The sequence below is a fragment of the Mustela lutreola genome, chromosome 7 (assembly GCF_030435805.1).
Source record: "Mustela lutreola isolate mMusLut2 chromosome 7, mMusLut2.pri, whole genome shotgun sequence".
NCBI lineage: Eukaryota > Metazoa > Chordata > Mammalia > Carnivora > Mustelidae > Mustela > Mustela lutreola.
In genome coordinates, this window is record NC_081296.1 from 149,620,172 (window position 1) to 149,629,243 (window position 9,072).

The following is a 9,072-nucleotide window of genomic DNA, read 5'->3' on the forward strand; positions in this document are numbered from 1 at the left end:
ATTAATGTATCCATCACCTCACAATGTGTGTGCATATGTGATGTGTATGTGTGTGTGTGATGAATGAGAACATTTAAGATCTACTCTTTAAGGGGCCTCTGGGTGGCTCAGTTGGTTAAGTGTCCAACTCTTGGTTGCGGCTCAGGTCATGATCTCAGGATCCTGGGATTGAGCCCCAGATCTGTCCACAAACAGAGGGGAGCCTGCTTAAAATTCTCTTTCCCTCTCTCTCTGCCCCTCCCTCACTCTAAAAAAAAAAAAAAAGATCAACTCTTTTAGCAAATTTCAAGGACAAAATACAGGAGTCTTAACTATAGTCAAGTCACCGTGTCATACATCAGGGCTCTGTCATACATCGGGGCTCTGGGACGTAGTCATTCTGCATAACCAAAACTTGTGCCCTTTGACAAATATCCTTCTTTTTATGGCTGAATAATGGTCCATTGTGTGTATATATCCCCTTTTCTTTATACATTAATCCTTTTCTCCACATCCTTGCCAACCCTGCTAATCTTTTGTCTTTTTGGTAATTCTAACTAGGTGAGGTGGGATCTCATTATGGTTTTTATTTGTGGTTCCCTGATGATGAGTGATGTGGAGCATTTTCCTGAAAACCTATTGGCCATTCTCATGTCTTCCTTTGAGAACTGTCTATTCAGGTCCTTTGCCCATTTTTTTCATTGGGTTATTTGGTTTGTTTGGGATATATATATATTCTAGTAGGGTTCATACCCAAAAGTATAAGGAACTTAAACAGATTTTATATATATATATAAAATAGACATTACAGAGATATAGAGATATATTATATAGATAGATTATAGATATTATAGATCTATATAAACAGATTATATATATATATATATATATATATATATATAATCTGTTTAAGTTCCTTATACATTTTGGGTATGAACCCCTACTGGATATATGGCTTGCAAATATTTCTTCCCATGCTGTAGGTTATCTCTGCATTCTATTGATGGCTTCCTTTGCTGGGCAGAAGCTTTTTAGTTTGATGCAATCCCATTTCTCTATTTTTGCTTTTGTTGTTTGTGCTTTTAGGGCCAGAAGAACCATTGTTCTAACCAATGTCAAGAAGCTTTTCCCCTATGTCTTCTCCACTAATAATTCCTAAAATTTAAATGAATGTTGGAATGATTATCTCTGAGATGTATGCAGTCAAATAAAATGTGTTTTTAAATTATTTTTGCCCATTTCTTTTTACTTTTCTAGTGTGGCTACTAGAGAACTGCCAGCTGCCTGGGTGGCTCACCTCTGCTCCCCCCACACAGTATCTCTGTCAGGCCACACTGCTCTGGACCTTGCCATTTACCCAAACTGTTGCTCCTTCCATAACCTCCGTTTCAATCATGCCACCTCTGGACCACCACCCTTCATCTGTCCAACTCACGCCACGGGTGCCATCTCTCTCTCACTATACTGCATACACCCGGGAAAACCTCTAACCCGGTTAACTACAACACCATGCCAGCACGTGTTAGGCTGAAGGACACTGCAAGGAAACTTGCAAACAGGGTGACTGGTCTCCTTTCAAATCTCCTATGCTGAACTCAAGTACTTCCATAGTGCAGGCTGGTCATCCTATTCTATTTCCAGGACTTTCTCCTCAAAATCTCAGCATTTCCTTCCCCGTTTCAAGACATCATACCAGCGGATGACTTATTTCCGGTTTCACTGAGAAAGGGTCATGAGCCAGGAGAACAATGACGGCCCCCCCGCATCTGCCCAGCCGCCCTGACCCGTCTTACCCTGGTTGTGTGTTAAACACCGACCCCCATTTATGAACTAGCTCCCACCTCTGCAGCAACTTTCTGTCACCCCTTATCTTCCCGCTCTACTGGATAAATCCCATCATTTACCATTAAGAAAAAACTCTGGATTTTTCATTCCATTTCCCTCCTCTTTTCAGGAAGGGTTTTTGAAAGTGTCAATTCTCACCCTCTCCGATTCCTCTCTTCCCATTTTCTCTGGAACCCATTTCAGTCATGCTTCTGCCTCTTACCAGTGCAATGAAACTCTTCATTGCTTCTCTGTGTCACGTGGGACAAAAGCTAAAGCCCTTACAATGGCCCACAAGCCCTATATGACACCTACATGATCTGGTCTCCCATTATTATCATCCCTCAGCAGCCACCATTCTATATGGAGGACCTAAGCCAAATATTCCACAGCCAATTTCTGAGAGACAACCTGGAAAACATGTGTGGACCCAAGAACCCCTTCTTTCTGGCTACCAAGAGGACTCAGAAATCCTACAGCCCACCCCATACATCCCCACTATCTCCAGCAGAGGAACGGAGGTTGGTGGGGGGGGGCTGTAAAAAATCTGACTGACCATGCGTTTCGATCTAAGAACAAGGAGTTTCTCAAAGGACTGTTTGGATTATTGTATTAGCCTAAGGTCACTACACTGGACTCTCTTTTGCTCCCCTCCTTATTACTCAGCAGATGATACCTCTCAAGAAAGATCAGATGAAGTAGGAAAATAGAAAATCTGTTTTCTTTGCACATCTGATGTATTGTGAGTGATTTTGTGACCCTGCAAATGCACACATATGCACAGAAAAAAAAGGTGACAAAATTAGACCCAAATGGATAAGTGGATTTTATGTTCTTCTTTATATTTTTGTTATTTTCTGATTTTTTTTACAGTGAGTATGAGCTGATTTTAACATTAGAAGAGTATTTTCAATTTTAAAAGAAGGTAGAAACTTTCACTCACAAATGAGATGAGACTAGATTTACTCTCGTCCTGAAACAACCGAAATAAACTGGACCAAATATGTGAAATCAAAGTTCTCAACTCATTGGGTATCAAACAACAAAACGTAATAATCTTTGAGAATGTGGGAATAAACTACATGAACCCCCCAATTACCTAATCTTACTTTCATGAGAGGACTTCCAAGCCACAGCAAGGAAGGGGGGACCCAGCAGAATTTGGCAGACTTCTCGAGGTGAGAAGACAGAGCAGAGAGTCTAGGGAGAAGAAGATAGCCAGAACTCTTAGCCCGGAAGATCCAAGAAGAGAGAGCTGCACAGAGGCAGAACCCAGAGATCGGCAGAGTCCCCCTCAAGCATTCAGCAGCGAACTGATAAGCCCATGCCCCTGAGAAAACGATCCAAAGTGTGGGTAGAGGGAACTAACAGAAAGGACTAAGGGTGACAATGCCTGGTATTCACATAGGGCTGGGAATAGTGTCTTGAAAAACTCATAACTCATAAGGCATTGGGTAAAATATTCAAGAAGGCCTTGCCTCGATAGTGGGAAATAATTAGTCCTAGAATAGAAGCTATTATGTGTCCACCTAACATATTATAAAGCAAGCCCAGAGAGGATCAAACTGTGTCTAAGAAACTTAACTGTGCTCCAAAACAAACTTCAAGAACATTTATAACTACAAAATATCTAGCCCCCAACAAATTAAAAGGATAATATCAAGCATCCAATCAAAAATTTCCAGATATGCAAAAAAGCCAGAAAACAGAAGAAGGAGAATATTTGGGGCACCTGGGTGGCTCAGTCACTAAAGCACCCAACTCCTGATTTCAGAGCAGGTTCTGATCTCAGGGTTGTCAGGTCGAGCCTCTTTCTGTCTCTGCATGGAGCCTGCGGAGATTCTCTCTCTCCCTTTCCCTCTGCACACACTCACCCCTCTCCTTCTCTTAAAAAAAAAAAAAAAAGAAAAAGGAGACTACTCAGTCCATCAAAATCAACTCAGAACTGAGATAGACAAGAGAATTAGTACACAAAGATATTAAAACTGTATTCCATATGTTCTAATGTTACAAAGAGACACCGACGGTGGCTCAGTGGGTTGAGCCGCTGCCTTCGGCTCGGGTCATGATCTCAGGGTCCTGGGATCGAGTCCCGCATCGGGCTCTCGATTAATAGCTCGGCGGGGAGTCTGCTTCTCCCTCTCTCTGCCTGCCTCTCTCTCTGCCTGCCTCTCTGCCTGCTTGTCATCTCTTTCTGTCAAATAAATAGAATCTTTAAAAAAAAATTAAAAAGACTCAAATCAATTAGTTAGAGATAAAAACTAAAATGTCTGAGGGGCTCCTGGGTGGCTCAGTGGGTTAAAGCCTCTGCCTTCGGCTCAGGTCATGATCCCAGGGTCCTGAGATCGAGCCCCGCATCGGGCTCTCTGCTCAGAGGGAGCCTGCTTCCCCCCTCTCTCCGCCTACCTCTCTGCCTACTTGTGATCTCTGTCTGTCAAATAAATAAATAAAAATCTTAAAAAAAAAAAAAACTAAAATGTATGAAATGAAAAGAACACTGGAAGAAATTAATGGCAAATTGACATTAAAGAAAAAAGATTAGTTAACTCAAAGATAGCAACAGAAACTGCCCAAAATAAAACACAAAGAAAAAAATATATTAATGAAAAAACATCAGTAATCTGTGGGGCAATTTTGAGTGGCTTAACATACATATAATTAGAATCCCCAAATGAGAGGAGAGAAGGTTTCAGAAAAATTTAAAGAAATAATGGCCCAAATCTGCCAATTTGATGGTAACTATAAACCCAAAGATCTAGGTCCAAAGTCCAAAGAACAAGATAAAAACTCCATCAAGGTATATTGTAAGCTAATAGCACAAAACCTTTAATAAAGAAAAAATCTTAAAAAAGCAACCGGAGGAAAACAAACACGTCATGCACAGAGGCACAAAGATAAAATGGTAGCAGACTTATCACTAGAACAAATGTATGCAAGAAGGCAATAGGGCAACATCTTTAAATCACTGAAAGAAAAAACCTGCCAACCTAGAGGTCTATGCCCAGGAAAATAATTTTTTAATGAAAGTAAAATATAATTGCAGACATACACAAGCTTAAGGAATTTACTAACAGATCCACACTATGAAACATGTTAAAGACTGTTGTTTATATAGAAGGAAAATGATTTCAGGTAGAAGCATGATCTACTCAAAGGAATGAAGAGCACTGGAAAGGTTAACTAGATGAATTAATAGCTAAGATTTGTGTCTTACTATTTACAATTCTTTAAAATAATTTATTATCTAAACAAAACAAAAAATGATGTGTTGTGGGATTTATAACATATCTATGAATACATGTATGACAACAACATAAAGTCCACAAGGACAGCTATGACAGTATATTATTACAAGGTTCTTATTCTATATGTGAATATACATGACATAACATCACATGGAGGTAAAGTGTGATAAGTTAAATATGTATACTGTAAACCCTAAAGCAACCACTAAAATAATAAAGGTTTACAGCTAAAAATCCAACAAAGGAGGTGTGCCTGGGGGCTCAGTCTGTGAAGAGTCTGACCTCATAGGCAGAGGTCATGATCTTGTACTCAGCAGCGAGTCTGCTTGTTCCTCTGCCCCTCCCCCACTCATACTCTCTCTCAGATAAATGACATCTTGAAAAATAAATAAATAAATAAAAATTCACTGAAGAAGTTAAAATGAAAACATAAAAGTTACTTAGTTAATACAATAGAAGGCAGAAAAAGAGGAGGAAAAAACCCCAAAGAACAGGTAGACAAATAGAAAAACATAGCAAGAGCTCTGGGTATTATACACAACTGATAGTGTTGAAAACTACATCTGAAACTCATGATGTACTATGTGTTGGCTAATTGAATTTAAATTTTAAAAAAAAAAGAAAAACACAGCAATATTATAGACTTAAACCGAACCATACCAATAATCACACTATATGTAAGTGGTCTAAACACCCAAATTTAAAGGCAGAGATGGTCAGATTGGATTAAAAAGCAACACCCAGAGGTGCCTGGGTGGCTCAGTGGGCTAAAGCCTCTGTCTTCACTTGGGTCATGATCCTGGGGTCTCAGGATCAAGCCCTGCATCAGGTCTCTGCTCGGCGAGGAGCCTGCTTCCCCCCTCTCTCTCTGCCTGCCTCTCTGCCTACTTGTGATCTCTGCCAGTCAAATAAATTTTAAAAATCTTAAAAAAAAAAATAACACCCAACTACTTGTTGCCTACAAGAAATGCAGTTTAAATACAGAGAAATTCAGAGACTAAAGGTAACAGGAAGGAAAAGCACATTTCCATGCCAACACTGGTCCAAAAAAAAGGCTCAAGTGACTATATTAATATCAAACTAAATTTGAGAGAGAAAAAATATTTCCAATGATGAATTAAATCATTTTGTAATGATAAAGGTGCTAATTCATTAAAAGGACGTAAGAATCCTAAGCACTGTTGACCTTAATAATGAGTAAGGGCTAGGCAGGGAGAGATAGGTAGGGGCTTTGTGATCCAGCTCATGGAAATCCCCAAAATGTGGAGGTGTGGAAGAACCAGAGATAAGAGGACAAATCAGACCACCCTACCTTAGGCATTTGAGGTGGAGGACCACCCTGTCCTAGGCATGTGGGGTGGGTTGTGTTGGGGGGGGGTGTCTTTATGGTAATAGCCTGTGACCAACAAAGAATAACCAGATCCCAAGAAGGCAGTAAGCTGTGGCAGGTGTTATCAATAGAGATGTTGAAAGGATTTAAGTTCCCTGCTTAGCTTTCTATAAAAGACCAACTAAAGTGCCTCATTGGCAACCCTCTCAGGACCCCTTTCACTCTTGAGAGCTTTTTCTGTATCTTCACTTAATACATTTTTATTACTTTACTCAGTCTCCATTGTCCTCAAGATTCATTCTTTGACTCCATTAGACGGGAACCTAGCTCTCCCACTTCAATAACAGAGCCTGAAAATACAAGAAGCAAAAACTGTTAGAATGGCAAGGAGAAACAGACAAATCCATAATTAGAGTTGGAGATTTCAAAGACTTTTTTTCAATAATTGATAGACTAAGTGGACAGAACATCAACAAGAATACATCAGACTTGAGCAACATTATCAACCAACTTGACCTGACTGGCACTTACTGCACAGTTCACTCAACAGCCAGAAAAGCACACATTCTTTGCAAGTACACATGGAACATTCATCAAGATAAATCATATGTGGGCGCCTGGGTGGCTCAGTGGGTTAAGCCGCTGCCTTCGGCTCAGGTCATGATCTCAGGGTCCTGGGATCAAGTCCCGCATCGGGCTCTCTGCTCAGCAGGGAGCCTGCTTCTCTCTCTCTCTCTGCCTGCCTCTCCATCTACTTGTGATTTCTCTCTGTCAAATAAATAAATAAAATCTTTAAAAATTTAAAAAAAAAAAAGATAAATCATATGCTTGGCCAGAAAACAAGTTATCAATAAGTTTTAAAGGATTCATGTAATTCAGAGCCTGCTCTCTGGCTACAGTGGAATTAAATCACAAGTCAATAACAGAAAGACAATCTGGAAAATGTCCTGTTATTTGGAGATTGGAAACTAAGTATCCTTCTAAACAACCGTGGATCAAATAAGATGTCAAAGAGGAAAGTACAAAGTTTTCTGAACTGAAGGAAAATGAAGACATTATGTTTAGGAATGGGGGGGTTGCCCTTCATCACACGCTGAATTGTGTTCCTCCAAAATTCATTGGTTAAAGCCTTGACCCCCAAAGTGACAGTATTTGGAGATGGGGCCTTTCGGGAGGGGATCAAGGTTAAACAAGGTCATAAGTATAGAGACCTAACCTGACAGGGTGGTGTCCTTCTGAGAAGAGGGAGAAATGCCACAGGTCTCTCTCTCCACACATGTGGAGGAACAGTCATGGGAGGACCCAGCAGGTCACTGGTCACCTGCAAGCCAGGAAGAGAGCTCTCCTCAGAAATCAGCCCTAGAGGAGTCAAGATGGCGGAGAAGCAGCAGGCTGAGACTACTTCAGGGAGCAGGAGATTAGCTAGATAGCTTATCTAATGATTGCAAACACCTGCAAATCCATCGGCAGATTGAAGAGAAGAACAGCAATTCTAGAAACAGAAAAACAACCACTATCTGAAAGGTAGGACTGGCCGAGAAGTGAATCCAAAGCGATGGGAAGATAGACCCCGGGGGGAGGGGCCAGCTCCCGGCAAGCGGCGGAGCAACGGCGCACAAAATCAGGACTTTTCAAAGTCTGTTCCGCTGAGGGACATTGCTCCAGAGGCTAAACTGGGGTGAAGCTCACGCGGGGTCACAGAAGGATAGGGGGTGTCTGAGTGTCGCAGAGCTTGCGGCTATTGGAACGGGAAAGCCGGCTACAGAGACAGAGCCAACAGTAAGCTCCCAGCTCAGGGTTACCTTGAACCGTTCGCAGGCTCGGTGAGCTCGGAGCATGGCCGGAGGTCAGGCAGACGGGAGTAACTGGGCGCTGTTCTCTGAGGGCGCACTGAGGAGTGCAGGCCCTGGGCTCTCCACTCCTCCAGGCCAGAGACCAGGAGGCCGCCATTTGTATCGCGTCCTCCGGAACTCTACGGAAAGCGCGCAGGGAACAAAAGCTCCTGAAAGCAAACCTGAGCGGACTACTCAGCCTGGCCCCTGGTAAGGGCGGTGCAATTCCGCCTGGGGCAAAGACACTTGAGAATCACTACAACAGGCCCCTCTCCCAGAAGATCGACAAGAAATCCAGCCAAGACCAAGTTCACCTACCAAGGAGTGCGGTTTCAATACCAAGGAGAGCAGCAGAATTCCAGAGGAGGAGAAAGCAAAGCATGGAACTCATGGCTTTCTCCCCATGATTCTTTAGTCTTGCAGTTAATTTAATTTTTTTTCTTTTTTAATTTTTTTTCTCTTCTGCTAAAATTTTTTTTAACTTTTACCCTTTTCTTTTTTAACGATTTTTAATTAGTTTATCTAATATATATTTTTTCTTTTTTATACTTTTTCTTTATTTGTTTTCTTTTTTTAATTGTTTCTTTTCTTTTCTTTTCTTTTCTTCCTGAACCTCTTTTTATCCCCTTTCTCCCCCCTCCTGCTCCTTCATATACTCTTATCTGGACAAAATGACAAGGCGGAAGAACTCACCACAAAAAAAAAGAACAAGAGGCAGTACCGAAGGCTAGGGACCTAATCAATACAGACATTGGTAATATGTCAGATCTAGAGTTCAGAATGACAATTCTCAAGGTTCTAGCCGGGCTTGAAAAAGGCATGGAAGATATTAGAGAAACCCTCTTGGGAGATATAAAAGCCC